The sequence below is a fragment of the Schistocerca nitens genome, chromosome 4, assembly GCF_023898315.1.
Source record: "Schistocerca nitens isolate TAMUIC-IGC-003100 chromosome 4, iqSchNite1.1, whole genome shotgun sequence".
Taxonomy (NCBI): Eukaryota; Metazoa; Arthropoda; class Insecta; order Orthoptera; family Acrididae; genus Schistocerca; species Schistocerca nitens.
Window position 1 is genome coordinate 908,534,424 of NC_064617.1, and position 18,236 is coordinate 908,552,659.

Genomic DNA, 18,236 nt, shown 5'->3' on the forward strand with positions numbered 1-18,236 from the left:
GGTCGCTCTCCTTTATGTGGCATCCTTTACAGATGAATCACACTTTCCCAAAATTATCGCAACAAACCTAAGTCGACCATTAGTTTTCCCTACAACAGTCCTCACATGCTCATTCCATTTCTTGTCGCTTTGCGAACGTTATAAAAATGGTTCAAATGGCTCTGAGCACTATGGGACTCAACTGCTGAGGTCATTAGTCCCCTAGAACTTAGAACTAGTTAAACCTAACTAACCTAAGGACATCACAAACATCCATGCCCTAGGCAGGATTCGAACCTGCGACCGTAGCGGTCTTGCGGTTCCAGACTGCAGCGCCTTTAACCGCCCGGCCACTTCGGCCGGCTACGCGAACGTTATACCCAACTGACGTTGTATTCAAACTTTCTGGGTCTGTTTTTCCAGTAATCTGCATTAACTTACATTTTTCTACATTTAGAGGTAGCTGCCATTCATCAAACCAAAGAAAAATTTTGCCAATGTCATATCATACTACAGTCGCTCAACGACGATACCACCTCGTACACTACAGCAGCATCAGCAAACAACCGCAGATTGCTGTCCCCCCCTGTCCGCCAGGTCATTTATGTATACAGGAAATAACAGCGGTCTATCATACATCTCTTGTGACGACAACCTTGTCTCTGATAAAAACTCCCTGTCGAGGATAACGTACTGGATGCTGTTACTTAAGAAGTCTTCGAGCCAATCGCGTATCTGGAAAGCACTCCGATTGCAGTCTTAACTTCAAAAAGGCGCAAGAGAGGCACAAAATCACGCATGCAAACATCACCAAACATATTCAGGCAAACAAATGCACAAATACATTTGAAAGTGAGAATAAATCCTGGAAATGCGTTGTCCAAAAAATGGTTCAAATGGCTGTGAGCACTATGGGACTTAACATCTGAGGTCATCAGTCCCCTAAAACTTAGAACTACTTAAACCTAACTAACCTAAAGACATCACACACATCCGTGCCCGAGGCAGGATTCGAACCTGCGACCGTAGAGGTCGCGCGGTTACAGACTGAAGCGCCTAGAACCGCTCGGCCACACCGGCCGGCTGAAGTGCGTTGTGCTAAGCATAAAAAATAAGTAACTGATGTAGCTTTCATTATTTAAATCATGACTGACACAGCCGCAGGCTGCCCTGAATCTTCTAATGCGATGAACGAAAATTGAGAGATCGGAATACATCCGGCAAATAATTGAGGGCGTAGGTTGCAAGTGCTACCCTGAGATGAAAGGGTTGGCACAGGAGAGAAATTCGAGGTGCCTCATGATTAACTTCGATTAACCAATGCTGAAAACGACTGCTCGAATCAGCCAGAAGTATCGAGTTATATGCACGACATCAGCTTCACTGTGTTCCACGCGTTGGCGGAAGCGATGGGCAGGCGAGGTGCAGCCCCGGACGCCTGGCAGCCCACGTGGGACGGCGCGCTGTGACGCCTGTTGAGTTGCAGAGCGCCGCGTCAGCGCCTTCCGTCACGTGACCGGCGTTCACCGAGCAATGCTCACTGCCCTGCCCCACCTGCGAGACCCGCTAGCACAGGGTGGCCGCGGAGAAAAATGGCCGTCTGCGTGGCACGCGACCGCCACCGTGAGCGATGCGGCCGTCGCACGACACGGCCCTGCGGCACTGGCCAGACCCGTCCGCCACACGCAATGCCTCGACTGTTCACGTCTACATCTGTCCCCGTCCTTGCTCGCTAAATAACATCGGCGGGTCTCAGACACACAACGCTCCCTTCTCACGAATTTCCTCGCAGAACCTTTAAAACATACCGGATGGTTATAATAGTAGTGCAGCTACTCACATAGGTCAAATGTGTGCTGTAATTATCGTGTGGCTGCAAAACGTTACACATATGCTAACGCGGTAATGCGGAACCTATTGACGAAGGAAAAAAATAGTTCCAATTTTGGCCACCAGGTGCAAATCTGGCGCTGTGAATGCAAAAAGACGTATGAAATGTTTCCCTGTGTAATGGATTAGGAACAGATGTACCCAAAAACTGTCAAACAAGTGAGAAAGAGGTAATGATGATTTTATTATTAAAGCAGATTGCAGAATTTGTTCAGTATGAACACCGGAGATGTCGATGAGATCCTGCATACAGAAAAGGACGTGATCAACAGCTGCTACAGCACTTCCGGTGGAACCTCAGCAACGTCTTCCTGTACATTGGGCTTAAACCAGGTAGAGACCAAACGAGTCCCTGGTAAACGCCTTCTTTTCTTATTCCGCAGAGCCAAAAGCCACTTGTATTCAGATCAAGTGATCTTCCAAGCCATGCATCTCTGGAGATAACACGTTCGTGGAAGGTTGCATTAAGTAGATCTTTCACTTGGCGAGCGACATGTGGCGTTGCACCATCCTGCATGAAAACAATGGTTTCCACAAAGTTGCGCTCTTCCAAAGTCCAAATCACTTGCTGTACAAGGAGATCTTTATAAGGTGCAGACGTCACGGTACACCTGACGGGCGCTCTCTTCTCAAGGAAGAACAGACCGATAATAACGGTGCTCATGAAGCCTTCAGTCACATACGCCGAGTGCAATGGCTCTTCGTGCACAACAGTATCCCAAATTCCGCAGTTCTGTGTATTCACTGCAACCTGTAGTGTAAAACGCGAGGTCTACAGAACATACAAAATTTATTGACATTGTACATTTTTTACAAACACGCTAAGTAACATCTCCCATTATGTATGAAAAACTATGTTCTCCATATGACCACCCATGGCCGCGCGGTAACGAGCAATGCGTTCATTGGAATTCTCGATGACGCATTCAGAAACATCTGGTGGGATGCTGTTAACCCTTTTAATTTCATCCTTCGATTGATGCATTGTTTGTGGTTTGTTCACGTACACTTTTGATTTCACAAATCCCCACAAAAAAACGTCACAAAGCGTACGATCGCATTATCTGGCAGGCCATTCCTGGTTGCGACGCAAAGAGATAATTTTTTGAGGAAACTTTTCACTCAGCAAAGCAATCGTTTCAAGGGATGTGTGACATGTCGCACTATCTTGTTGAAACCGAAAATCGTCATTTTCATCAATAAGAGGGAAAAACCAATCAGAAGGCATGTTTCGGTAACGGTCGCCGTTCACAGTGACGGAAGTTCCCTCATCATTTTCAAAAAAGTACGGGCCGATCACACCTGCTGAGAACCCACATCACAAAGTCGTGCGTTGCGGATGCATCTCATCTTCCACAGTCACTCGCGGATTTTCATTACCCCAAATTCTGCAGTTCTGCTTATTGACGTACCAACTGAGGTGGACGTGCGTTTCAACTGAGCTTTGTGAAGTTCTCGTTATCCGCTTGTCGACCCAAGAACTACTGAGCAAATCGATGTCTCTTTCCATGATCTGCAGGCTTCAATTCTTGTGTCAGTTGAATCTTGTACACATGCATTTTCAGATGTTTTGAAAGGATTTCATGCAGTGAACTTGGCGACAAATTCAATTGTTGAGCTCGTCGGCGAACCGACTTTTTGGGGCTTACATTGTCACGCACGACAGCAATGTTTTCTTGTGTTCGATCAGGACGCGGTCGTCCTGTTTTCTTAACGTTTGACACATAACCCGTGGTCTCAATCTTCCCAATTGATGTTCTGGTTGGAGCAGCATTACGTCCGAGTGTCAGACGCAATTCACGAACGGTTGCCGAGGGACTTTCATTGTTTTTATGATAATTTTGGTAATTTCCAAGAATGATTGCCTACCGAAGTTGCAGGGCTCCAAACGATACATATCAAACGTGCGATAGTAAATCGATTATGGCAATCTCGTGCCGCGCGTTATGATCAATTATTTGTGATCGTCATTTTTATCAGTTTTGCGTTGTTTCTTCAGTTCGTGTACATTACCGTCCCGCTGTAATTGTTTGTGATTCCATTGGGAAATCGACACGGTTTCCCTTGATAGCAAGTGTAATGTCTGCTGCTTTTCACGTTTCTTCTGCGGATTGCCTCACTTGGAAAACTCTAATTCCATGCATATCCAGTATGGACAAATGTTTGACTTTTTGCCGGAAATATGGACTTCTGCCGGACGAGGAATGGAGGGACTGTGTTGATTTTGGTGCTGCGAAGTCTGTGAAACTTCGTAGGAGGAGTGTGGACACCGAGATTCCGTTGCAATTTCATTGAGGACTTTGCGGAAAGCGAACCAGCACCAGGAAAAATATGTGGCTCGAGTCCTCCAAATTATGGATTCAGACGAGCGTAATTGTTGTGTCGTGCTGGATTCGAGATTACACGTTGCGAGCCACAGCATCAGAAACTGAGTTATCGGCAAATACCGTGTGTGACTACTTTGGGTTTTGCCGAGAAGTGTGCTACGTGACAGTGACAAATGACAGTGTGCCAATTGGTGGACCGAATAAAACAGTAAAAGTTGACGAATCTCACATTGCTAGACGAAAGAATCAGAGAGGACGGCCTTCTAAAAGTGAAGAAGATCATATTTGGGGTTTTGGTGGGATAAAAAGGGAGTCCCGCAAGGGTCTCGTTGTGAGGGTATTGTCCCGAGACAAGGTGAATTTAGTGGATCTCATAAAACATTTCATACTGCCTGGAACAAAAGTCATCACAGACAGGTTTCAGTCAAAAAATGGTTCAAATGGCTATGAGCACTATTGGACTTAACTTCTGAGGTCACCAGTCCCCTACAACTTAGAACTACTTAAACCTAACTAACCTAAGGACACCACACACATCCATGCCCGAGGCAGGATTCGAACCTGCGACCGTAGCTTTCGCGCGGTTCCAGACAGTAGCGCCTAGAGCCGCTCGGCCACACCGGCCGGCAGGCTAAAGGGTTCGAGCACGAATTCGTGAACTACTCTATGGAGTTCGTCTCTTCAGATGACGCTACTGTCCATACCCAGAATATAGTACGGCTGTGGTAGTCTGTCAAGACTACCATAAAAAGAGGGCGTCCAAGTCAGAGGGACGAACTGTACTTGTTCCGGTACCTATACTTTCACAACTTGCGTTTGCAGGGGAAAGTCGACGCATACGACACTCTGACAATATTCCTGCGCGATATGGGCAGAGTTTACCCTGGGTACGGGAAAAGAGGAATTGCCCCTGTAGCTTATATATCACGCGGACTGTCACTAGACGATAACGCCGACGACGAGTAAGGTAAGTCGTTTCCTTTGAATTTACAAGTGCTTCTCTAACGCTTTTCTTTTGTCGTTGCTGTAGTGACAACTTCAAACGTACTCGTAACGCGCGCCACGAGACTTCCACAGTCGATTTACTATAGCACGTTCGATGTGTATCGTTTGGAGCCTTCCAGCTTCGATAGGCAATCATTCTTGGAAATTACCATAATTTTTTATTCCTTGGATACGTTGCTCAGTTGTCATCTGGCCCATGACGAAAATAAACACCAAACAACAATGCTCACCACACAAAAGCTATCAGGCTACTAATGAAGGATCGCAGATAACAAACATGGAAAAAAAAACACGGCTGCCAACCAATGTCAAAATGGCGCACAATTCAAATTCGTCCTCACTTTCCGGGCAGCCGGTGTCTGCGGTCGGAAACATCACGTTGAAGTCTCGGTTCGCAAAGTCGACGACGCCGGCTGTGCAGGCAGCAGCGGCACTGTGAGAACAGGCCAGGCCAGGCCAGGCCGGGGACTGGACAGGGAGTGCGTGGCGAGGCGCTGAGCGGCCGGCGACCCCGGCTTTGTCTAGCCGGCAGCCAGGTCGCTGCTCAGGGCGCAGCGCTCGCCTCGCCTAGCTGGCGCAGCCGCCGGCTTTCGCTGCTGCTCGGCCGCTGCGTCGCACGCCACACACCACGGGAGCCCCACTGCACGCTGGCTCGCAGCACGATACAAACAAACCACGACAAACGCTGATTTCTGAGAACTGTCACCTCTGCGCGGCGTTCACATGACGACTGGCAAGGGCAAATATGTCTGACAAGTGAGAACGACTCTGTCGAAAGTTGCGACCAGATCTGTGCCTGGATTCAGAACTTACTAGCTGACAGACTAGAGGAAGTCGTTCTCAATGGGACGAATTTGACGGTGTACGAGGAGTGTGAGAAAAGTAATGAGGTTGACAACACCGCGGCGCCATCTGGCAACGCTGTGCTGCTCTACCTGTGCAGACAGGTGTGTTCATGCCTTCCAAATGCTTAGGCCGGTATTACACTATCAAATTTCTTTGTCAAATATCTTTGTCAAAGATATTTGATAGTGTAATAGGGACTTTGTCAAATGTCGTCCAATATTTGATCAAATCTAGGGCCTCGCTGTATATTTGATCAAAGAAACCGCCTGTCTTCTGTTCACTGCAATGTGACATGTTACCACATGGAGCGCTAGCATCGCTGCAGCGTTCTGTCGTCTGTAGTGTTTTTATAACCATTGCCGGTAAATACAATTGGTGTGTGCCGACAACTACAAAATTAATAGAGATGTCTGAAGCTGATGAGGCGCTTTACAACGTGAGGCACCCTGAATACAAAACAGATTAAGAAGATTGGAGACCTGACCTGACCTAACCTAACCTAACATAACATAACCCTCTCCTGTGTCAAGGAATCGGAGTGTTACAGTGAGCCTGTCTTCTGAAGCTGTAGCAGTTCTTAAGTGAATATTGTGCTTTGTGATATGAGGATACACTTCATTGAGCACATACAGAAATGTATGTTCATCCATTCTTAAGTAATTGATGTACGACTTGACGTCTTCCACTGTAAGCTCACGTAACAAGTTTTGTTGAATAATTTTATCGTGTCGTCGTAAAACCCACGGCTTCACCCAGATTAGATTAGTTTTTCGTTCCATAGATCCGTGCTGCGAAGATCATCGTGGATGTGGAACATGTGGATTTTTTTAAAGCTGAAATAACAATACTAATAGTATGAATAAATACAATACATCATTTGTTTCTATTAAAAATTTCGCCAATGGAGTTGAAGGAGTTGGCCAGTAGTAAGTCTTTCAGGCTCCTTTTAAACTGATCTTTATTTCTAACTAAATGTTTTATGTTTCCTGGCAAATTATTGAAGATGAGTGTTCCTGAGTAGTGGACCCCTTTTTGCACTAAAGTAAGTGCTTTTAAGTCCTTGTGCAGATCATTTTTGTTCCTGGTATTGTATGTATGAACTGAGTTGTTTGTTGGAAAAAGAGATATATTATTTACAACAAAGATCCGTGCTGCGAAGATCATCGTGGATGTGGAACATGTGGATTTTTTTAAAGCTGAAATAACAATACTAATAGTATGAATAAATACAATACATCATTTGTTTCTATTAAAAATTTCGCCAATGGAGTTGAAGGAGTTGGCCAGTAGTAAGTCTTTCAGGCTCCTTTTAAACTGATCTTTATTTCTAACTAAATGTTTTATGTTTCCTGGCAAATTATTGAAGATGAGTGTTCCTGAGTAGTGGACCCCTTTTTGAACTAAAGTAAGTGCTTTTAAGTCCTTGTGCAGATCATTTTTGTTCCTGGTATTGTATGTATGAACTGAGTTGTTTGTTGGAAAAAGAGATATATTATTTACAACAAATTTCATTAAGAAGTAAATATACTGAGAGGCAGTAGTTAGTATACCCAGTTCTTTGAAGAGGTTTCTGCAGGACCTCCGTGAATTTACTCCACAAATAATACGTATTACACGCTTTTGGACTCTGAAAACTTTTGTTTGACTTCAAGATTTATCCCAAAATATTATCCCATATGACATTATGGAATGAAAGTAGGCAAAGTATGCAAGCTTTTTCATTTTTTATGTTGCCTACGTCTGCTAACACTCGAATTGCAAATAGAGATTTGTTAAGGCCTTTCTGCAGTTGTGGTGTGCTCCTCCCAACTGAATTTATTATCAAGTTGTAATCCCAGGACTTTTAAGACTGTCAGCCTCGTATGTGCACACAATGCAATTGGGGTACGTACAACTGCTGCAGTTAATAACAAGTTGTTGTCAGCCATCTTGAACTTTGACGAAAAATTTGATGACTGTGTAATACCCCTTCTAGCGCTACGTCAAAGATCTTTGTCAAATATATTGGACGGAATATTGGATCACATCTTTGATCAAATCTTTGACAAAGAAATTTGATAGTGTAATACCGGCCTTAGTGCGAGTTTCAGCTCCGTACAACCGACACGTGCTTTTTGAGAGCGCTGTCAGTGAAGCTGTGTGTTACGAAAATGAAATAGTGGAATTCAGAGCAACGTCTAGTTTCAGCTCCGTACAACCGACACGTGCTTTTTGAGAGCGCTGTCAGTGAAGCTGTGTGTTACGAAAATGAAATAGTGGAATTCAGAGCAACGTCTTGCAATCACGTTTCGTGTTTAACTTCCGGAAATCTGCGATTGTGACCTCTGAAAAGTTGAAACAGTCCCATGGGCGATATTCCTTATCAAGAACACAAGCTTTTCGCTGGCACAAATCATCTTTCGAAGGACGAGAATACATTGAAGATCAACGTCGCTCAGGGAGACCTTCAACTTCAAAAAGCGACCAACACCTCGAGCGTGTGCCTGCTCTTGTGAGATGAGACCGATGTTTAAGAATGAGGAAGATGAGTGACCTGTTTAATTTAAACATTTTCACCACACATCAAATTTTGGGCAAAATTTTGCATATGCGGAAGGTTTGTGCCAAATGGTACCGAAGAATCTCGTAACTGATCAGGGAAATCAAAGAAACGTGTGCGTAGCTCTTTTTGAAAGAGCTGCTAATGACCACGAACAACTCAGCCGTGTGCTACGGTCGCAGGTTCGAATCCTGCCTCGGGCATGGATGTTTGTGATGTCCTTAGGTTAGTTAGGTTTAACTAGTTCTAAGTTCTAGGGGACTAATGACCTCAGCAGTTGAGTCCCATAGTGCTCGGAGCCATTTGAACCAACTCAGCCGTGTGATCAAAGGTGATGAATCCTGGGTTTTTGAGCATGATCCAGACAAAGCGGTAAAGTGAGCAGTGTCATACTTAGACATCTCCTCGACCGAAAATAGCTCGAATGAACAAATCAAAGATCAGAACAATTCTTATTTGCTCCTTTGAAAGTAGAGGGATCGTGGATAAAGAATTTGTTTCTCCACGACAAACTGTCAACCGAGTGTTTTATAAAGACGTCCTTGAAAGCATCAGGAAAAGGGTGAATCGAGGGAGACTGGATCCTGCTTAGTGACAAAGCCCCAAGTCACACGGCCACTTCGATCATGAAATTTTTGACAGCCATTCCTGTTGCTCCACAGTCCCCCTATTGATTTGAGTTATTGTTCCTCATTTCTTTTTCCGAAATTGAAGAATGTCTTAAATGGCGTCATTTTGGGACTATGGAGGATGTTCAAAAGAATATCACAGACATGTTAAAGGCCCTACCAGTGGAAGGAAGCCTTTCAGCGCTGCTAAGAATATTGGGGCTGCCGACCGGAGTGGCCAAGCGGTTCTAGGCGCTTCAGTCTGGAACCGCGCGACCGCTACGGTCGAGGTTCGAATCCTATCTCGGGCATGGATGCGTGTGATGTCCGTAGGTTAGTTAGGTTTAAGTAGTTCTAAGTTCTAGGGGACTGATGACCTCAGAAGTTAAGTCCTATGGTGCTCAGAGCCAATATTGGGGAATGGCTCCATCGGCATACAGCTGCCGAAAGGAACTACAGTACTTTGAAGAGGAGAAGGCAGCACTGTTGTTTGAAAACCATTAAAGCTTTGGTAACTAAAAAGTCAGTCTCATTACTTTTCCCACACACCTTGTAAGAATAATCTTGGGAGTACCCCAACGAAGTGTTGTTGAGTCGTTAATGTTTGCAGTGTATGCAGGATGTTTCAAAAATAGAGGACATAATTTCAGGTATGTGTTCCCCATATACAAACACTGAAAAAAGTTAATTACGACAACTTTACCGGAAGTTTCATCAGAATGTTATTCTTCCTGAAACTAGTTGCCGTAAAAGGAGATATTAACAGGGCACTTAATTCCGAGAGGAGGGGTACATTGGGTGTTGTGGTTGGCGCTTGAAATGTACTCATATCAAGAGCTGGCAGATGTCCTCTACTTGTACGGTAAGGTGAACGCAATGCTGCGCTGGCTCGTCGTTTGTACCCGTAGCGGAGATGTCCAGATCGGGATATACCTAAACGTCTCCATCGCTGTCTGTGGTCTCAACGACAGTTTACATCTCCTCGTTTGGAGAGGCGCCGATCAAGATCTGCAATTGCAAGTGTAGCACGTGAAGGTTAGCGCTGCAAGTGAACGAAAAATGGCTCTGAGGACTATGGGACTTAACATCTATGGTCATCAGTCCCGTAGAACTTAGAACTACTTAAACTAACCTAAGGACATCACACAACACCCAGCCATCAGAGGCAGAGATTCCCCGCCGGGAATCGAACCCGGGCGTGGGAAGCGAGAACGCTACCGCACGACCACGAGCTGCGGGCATGCAAGTGAACGTTCCTGATACAACTATCTGAAGAGTGTTGCGTGAAAAACAATCTACAACGTGTATATGCTCCGACCCCAGCACTTTACCCTGCACGGCGTATGTTCTGCCAGTGGTTCTTCTAGCACTGTGCTAAAATCCGAACTTTCCTACCCTTGTATCATTCACATGAGATGGCATTTTGAACGTCTCCCATAAAGGAAACTACCAAAACGTTCCGGTGAGTATCACCGCTTTGAAGGCCATAACTGGGAAACCACGCATTTCTGGACACATATTGTACGACCACTTTTGTCCACATATCGTGAATGCATTCCTGAAATTGTGTCCTGTATTTTTGAAGCACGCTGTGTGCATGTTGTAATAGACAAAGCTCCGAAAGGCTCTTCGTAGACGATACTGTTATCTATAGGACGGCTGCAAAGCCAGACGATCGTAGCAAAATGCAGGAAAATCTGCAGAGTACCGAAAACTGTTGCAGGCATTGGAAGCTGCCCCTGAACTTAAATAAATGTAACATACAGTGTGTCCCACGATGAACGGTCAATATTCAGGAATATGACAGGAACAATAATTCGAAGCAAAAAAGTCTAATAAATTTACGCTATAAATGCACACCTTGGCACTTCTTCACCCTCACTACAGTGAAACATATCCCTTCTACTGCACAACTGCTCATAGCTGTTTAGGTACGTATCCCTTCTACTGAACAACTGCTCATAGCTGTTAAGGTACGTATCTTAGAGCCGATGTTTACTACACAATTTTTCTTTTTCGGTCCATTCTCCCTCCTCCCAAAGTATGGAGAGTACACAACTTGCAGTAGAAGATACTTGTTTCACCGTACTGAAGATGCTGCTAGTGATCGTTTCGCACATATCCTTAAATGCTAATCATTCCTCCGCGGAAACCGCGGACTGCATTTAAATCGGCTATAAATGACTGGAAACAGTAACAAAAAATATATATAGGTGTACCACATGCGACGTTTCGACATGTAGTTGAAAATTACTCACTACACTTCCAATGCTTCGAGCGTTGCAGTATGCGAGCATAGGATGCTTTGTGTATACAACTATTGGTCCTGTCCCTATTCATAGATGACGAAACGGCAGGAACCACATCCATACAACAGATGATGGTGTACTTTGTTCCCTCACCATCCGACCCAAAGGCTCTGAGTTCGATTCATTTTTTTTTTTTTTTTACTAGCTTTCGGGACGTGCCCATACAGCCATCTCAACGGTGGACGGTACGATAGTGTGTTTCAACAGTTCAGAACATTCAGTACGGCCAGGTCATACCCTGGTACGAAGTTACATAGGCTTAGACTTGCCATGTGACGCCATGCAGACGATTATCGTGTCAGTTATAACGGTACGTAGTCACAGACAACACAACATCCATCCCCGAGTGGAGAAAATCTCCGACCAGGCCGGGAAACGAACCCGGGCCGCTTCGGTTAGCAATCTATCGCGTTAACTCCGCAGCTACCGAGGCAGACCATCGACTCATTTTAGCTCCTAGCATTTTTCTCGGACCTGGAGGTGACCCTGACCTCTAGGAATTCCGTGTACGTGAAAGTGTGGAATTTCACATTAAGCTATTGGTAACCCCAATACGGAAACAGCGAGCCACGTGCAAGGTGGTGTGAAGGCAGTAAAACAACGCCTGCACAGCAGAGGAGGAATCGCGTTTGGGCCTGCACGGCTGGCTCGGTGACCGAGTTTTCGTGTTTCGGCAGCGCCGGCCTCGCGGACAAAAGCTGAGGCAACTTGTCTGGCAGGCAGCGGCCAGGCAGGTGGGCGGCGGCGGACACACAAAAGCGCTCTGTCTCTATTGTCCACGGACGCGCCCTCCGCCATCTTCCCGCACGCAGCGCTGCCACGCCGCTCGGCCGCTCATCTGACTTGCTTGAAAACGCCTGTAGGCGAGCACGAGACAAAGTACAGAGGGAGACACACCGCGACTGCACCACTTCGTTTACTAGACTTCGAGGTATATCGCGGGCCCTACAATTTGGCTTGTAAGCGGACAAATGGCTACAACTTCGCAGCCTGTTTTTATGGTGACAGTTTCGCAGGGGAAATTGAGACGAACAGTTTGTTACAAAAGTGACGGTATACTTCCTAATATCTCGTCGGAACTCCTCTTGCCCGGCGTACTGCAGCGCCTCAATGTAGCGTGGACTCAAATGAGTCGCTGGAAACCCAATGCAGAAATACTGAGTCATTTTGCCTCTGTAGCTGTCCACAATTTCAGGATTTTGTGCATGAGCTGACCTTTCCATTATGTCCCACAAATGTTCGATGGGATTTATGTCGGGCGATATGGCTGGCCACATCATTCGCTCGAGCTGTCCAAAATGTTCTTCAAACCAATCGCGAACAATTGTGACCCCGTAACATGGCGCATTGTCATGCGTAAAAATTCCACCGTTGTTTCGGAACATGAAGTCCATGAATGTCTCCATATGGTGTCAGTTGGTTCAGTTGGACGACAGCAGCGAATCCATTCCATGTAAATACAGATCACAAAATTATGGAGCCACTACCAGCTTGCACAGTGCCTTGTTGACGACTTAGGTCCATGGTTTCGCAGGGTCTGTGCCACTTTCGATCCCTACCATCAGCTCTTACCAACCGGAGTCTGGACTCATCTGACCAGGCCACGGTTTTCCAGTAGTCTAGAATCCAACAGACATGGTCACGAGCTCAAGAGAGGAGCTGCAGGCGATGTTGTCCTGTTAGGAAAGACACGTCCATGGTTTCGCAGGGTCTGTGCCACTTTCGATCCCTACCATCAGCTCTTACCAACCGGAGTCTGGACTCATCTGACCAGGCCACGGTTTTCCAGTAGTCTAGAATCCAACAGACATGGTCACGAGCTCAAGAGAGGAGCTGCAGGCGATGTTGTCCTGTTAGGAAAGACACTAGCATCGGTCGTCTGCTGCCATAGCACATAACGTCAAATTTCGCTGCACTGTCCTAACTGATACATTCGTCATACGTCCTACATTGATTTCTGCGGGTGTTTCACGCGCCGTTACTTGTCTTTTAGCATACTATCTCTACGCAAACGCCGCTGCTCTCGGTCGTTAAGTGAAGGTCGTCGGCCACTGCGATGTCTGTGGTGAGAGATAATGCCAGAAATTTTGCATTATCGGGGCGGATCTCAGAATATCGATTTACGAATGCGTCTAGCTCCAATTTCCGTTCCCCGTTCATAGTCTGCTACTGCCCGTCGTTTGGACATGACCACGTTGGGAACTCTTTGACATGATTGCCTTGTGTACAAATGACAGCTTCACCAATGCACTGCCCTTTTGTACCTTCTGTACGCGGTACTACCGCCCTCTGTACATGTGCATATCGCTATCCAATGACTTTAGTCGGCTCAGCGTACAGAACACTTGGTTTGTGTCGAGCCGGAAAACAACCTCAAATTAGCCTACAAAAGCCACATCACATCATCGCCGCTCGAGATTTTGAACATCCTTTCGTCCTCCTAATCCACTAGCTTAATCAGTCAGATTCTGAAATACCTTTATTTTAGTTAAAATTAGTAATAAAAAATTTTCGAGGTGGTGATTAGAGAAAAAAGACTTTTGTAAGCGTTATGCAAAAACTATGAGTAAATTTCGATCTAAATTTAGCCCTCACAAGTACAGAAATCTCGTAATAAGAAGTCCAGAGAAGGAAAACAATTTAACTGTTACGCTTACCCTATTAAAGATTACAGAATTTTGAGGTAAAATTTACACTAAAAGTTAATTTTACAACGTGTAGGTGCAAGAATAAAATTTGTTAAAAATTCAAGATCAACTATGACGAGGAAAAGAAATGAATTTCAAACAGTGTAAGACCGAGTACGTCGGTGTCGTAAGGGGGCCAGTATATTTAATGCCTCGTGTGCCGTGCATGCCTTTGTAGGCCAATTTTATGTTGTTCCCCTACTTGATAGACCAGAAGTGTCCCATATCAAATTGTTCGTCTTGAACATTACTATGGCATATTGCAAACAGTTATCGTTCACACCCTGTAGATAAGCCTCCCGCACATATGTATACAGCACGACCGGTATCCAAACACAGTTACGTGCAGGTTTTGCCACTTTCAGTTTAGATTTCTCAACGTAGGCTGTAACATGTACCTCGTCCATAGTGCACAGACACAAAAAAAAATCCCACAGAAAACTCACCAAACAGCCGTATGTTTCCAGAAGCTGTTATTTTATTTACACGACCGGTTTCGGCATCTCGTGTAAATAAAATAACAACTTCTGAAAACATACGTGTGTTTGGTGATTTTTCTTGGGTAAATACCTGATCGGCCGCTGCCCCCTATCCGCGATGGGCCAACAGAGATCAAAAAATTTTGTGTCTGCGCAGTTCGGGTCCGCGCAGTAGAGATTTTTCATGAAAACGTCGGCATAAAATCGATCGTAACAAGTGTTTTGCGTTAATACGTAATTTAATTATCAATTTCTTTAGTACACTGGCAATATTATGAAAAGGATAGTTGTTACACACCACATAACAGAGATGCTGGGTCGCACATAGGCACAACAAAAAGACTGTCCGCAAGTAAGCTTTCGGGCAAAATAGCCATCATCATCGCAATTAGACAACACACATTCATGAAAACGCAACTCACACGTAACCACAGTCTCTGGCTGCCGGCTTTTTTTTTTTTTCCATTTGCTTTTCGACTCTACCGTAGGTCTCGCATTTGCTCGGCACTGGACTTTTTAGGCGTTTTCGATAAACTTCGATGCGACCTTACCTCTGATTTGCATCTTCTTTAGTTCCGAGCGTATTAACGATTATAATGAGACATTTATTTATTTGTAATTTTCAATTTAATCCCGATTTTCACGTACATTCCGGCAAATATTTTTTATTATCTCTCTTTGGATCCTTGTAGTGCTCCGTAAACAATTCACGGTGTCACCCAAGCCATCACTCTCGTTATACGAGTTTCCACGCTATGCCAATTTATAGCTTCATATGAAGCTGCTTACAATGGTACCACAAAACAAGACCTAGAGATCTTCTGATGCCACGATATATATATATATATATATATATATATATATATATATATATATATATATATATATATATATATATATATGGTATCTACATTGGGGCTCAACCACTGTTAATGTATTATTAGTCTCCTAGTTATCAGCAATTCAAATCTGACGGTATTTTGTCACACTAGTAAGTTCGACCGGCGGGCGAACATAGGTTTTCACGTCAAAAGATGGAGCTGATGCATAGTTTCAAATGTTGTTCAAATGTGTGTGAATTCCTAAGGGACCAAACTGCTAAGGTTATCGGCCCCTAGACTTTCACACTACTTAAACAAACTTATGCTAAGAACAAAACACACACCCATGCCCGAGGGAGGACTCTAACATCCGGCGGGAGCGGCTGCGCAGTCCGCGACATGACGCCTCAGCGCGGCACGCGTAATTTCATTGTTCATGAGCCGGTTTAGCTGCACCGTTGACGACATAAAAACGACCCAACCTAAAAGCGTTTCTTTTAAGACAACACGCCGATTCGCCTTGTACTACTATTGCCAACGAATCACTGCTAATCCTGTTGCTGAAGGAATCAGTTCCCCTGCTTGCGAGCTCTCGACTCGCAGGGGATAAAATGTTATCGACATACGACGCATACTGGCTTGAAGGCGCAATGGTTCTTGAATCAGCCTACAATATTGGAATAGGTTTACAGCACGACAGAATAAACTGCGCTATTCAAGGACGTTTACCTTTCGCGATCCGCAGCAGCATAGTTCACGTTTGTTGTGTCTGATTTTGGTGCTGCATATTGAGGATTTGATTACATCATGAATGTTGCTTTGTCGTGTTTCTCTACGATGTATCGACGATCTAATTTGGATATTAAGTTGGCGAGTAAGAATCAGTCGAGGAATCTAGGTGGTGTGGGACGTCAGGTACAGTTTGACTGACATGAAGGGGCAAGATTGGTCTTGGAATAATAGTTATAGGCTCTCATGAATCTGGAGTTCTTTATTTATCACTGAGTTTGGTAGATGACAGAAGTATCTACATCTACGTCTACATCTACATGGATACTCTGTAAATCACATTTAAGTGCCTGGCAGAGGATTCATCGAACTACCATCACAATTCTCTATTATTCCAATCTCGTATAGCGTGCGGAAAGAATGAACACCTAATCTTTCCGTAGGAGCTCTGATTTCCCTTATTTTATCGTGGTGATCGTTCCTCCCTATGTAGGTCGGTGTCAAAAAAAACATTTTTGCATTCGGAGTAGAAAGTTGGTGATTGGAATTTCGTGAGAAGATCCCGTCGCAACGAAAATACTTTTCTTTTAATGATTTCCGGCCCAAATCATGTATCATTTCTGTCCCATATTTCGGGATAATACAAAAAAGTTCTGCCTTTCTTTGAACTTTTTCGATGTACTCCGTCAGTCCTATCTGGTAAGGATCCCACACCGCGCATCAGTATTCTAAAAGAAGACGGACAAGCGTAGTGCAGGCAGTCTCTTTAGTAGGTCTGTTACATTTTCTAAGTATCAATAGCATTACATGAGAATTTATTCGGTATGACATGTATTCGCTTTTGGCAGGTAAGGCCCAGATTTCGGATCGATGTGCGATCATTGGAAGAATGTGTTACGAAGATTTTCAGCGTAGATGGTTCAAATGGCTCTGAGCACTATGCGACTTAACTTCTGAGGTCATCAGTCGCCTAGAACTTAGAAATAATTAAACCTAACTAACCTAAGGACATCACACACATCCATGCTCGAGGCAGGATTCGAACCTGCAACCGTAGCGGTCGCCCGGCTCCAGACTGTAGCGCCTAGAACCGCAAGGCCACTTCAGCCGGCTTCAGCGTACACATAATATTGAATGCATCACCATTAATCAGTATATACATCTGATATAGTAGCGGGGTTCCTTTGTTATAGATGCAGTCAGTACTTTTTCCGAATTTTAATTTTGAATAATTAATTAAGTGATGACGTTTTACCGTAACTTCAGTGCTCTGTACCGTCGTTGGTCGACGCTGTTTCTGTTGATATTCGGCAACCTCTACAGCCTATGAAAGTTTGTCGTTACACGCTGTTACACTCTATATATAGGGTACTATGGCTAAAGGTAACACTATTCTGAAAAAAAAACAATAACTTCAATGCAATGAAATACGTTCGCAGTTGCGAATACGAACAACCGTCAGCTGTATAAAGGAAAGGCGACAGTGAAATTCTGTGCCAGGCCGGGACTCGAACTTGGATGTCCCGCTTTACGCGAGAGGTCGCGTTAACCGTTCTGGCTGTCCGTGCCCGACTCACGACCACTCCCAAACTTCCACATGTCGTCGTTTCTGCGTCATAACCTGTACTCGTACACATATTACGTAATTTGCGCACTGAGGAGGACATCTTAACTGAAAGTCGCTGCCTGACATCGGCGTGTAAATACACTCCTGGAAATGGAAAAAAGAACACATTGACACCGGTGTGTCAGACCCACCATACTTGCTCCGGACACTGCGAGAGGGCTGTACAAGCAATGATCACACGCACGGCACAGCGGACACACCAGGAACCGCGGTGTTGCCGTCGAATGGCGCTAGCTGCGCAGCATTTGTGCACCGCCGCCGTCAGTGTCAGCCAGTTTGCCGTGGCATACGGAGCTCCATCGCAGTCTTTAACACTGGTAGCATGCCGCGACAGCGTGGACGTGAACCGTATGTGCAGTTGACGGACTTTGAGCGAGGGCGTATAGTGGG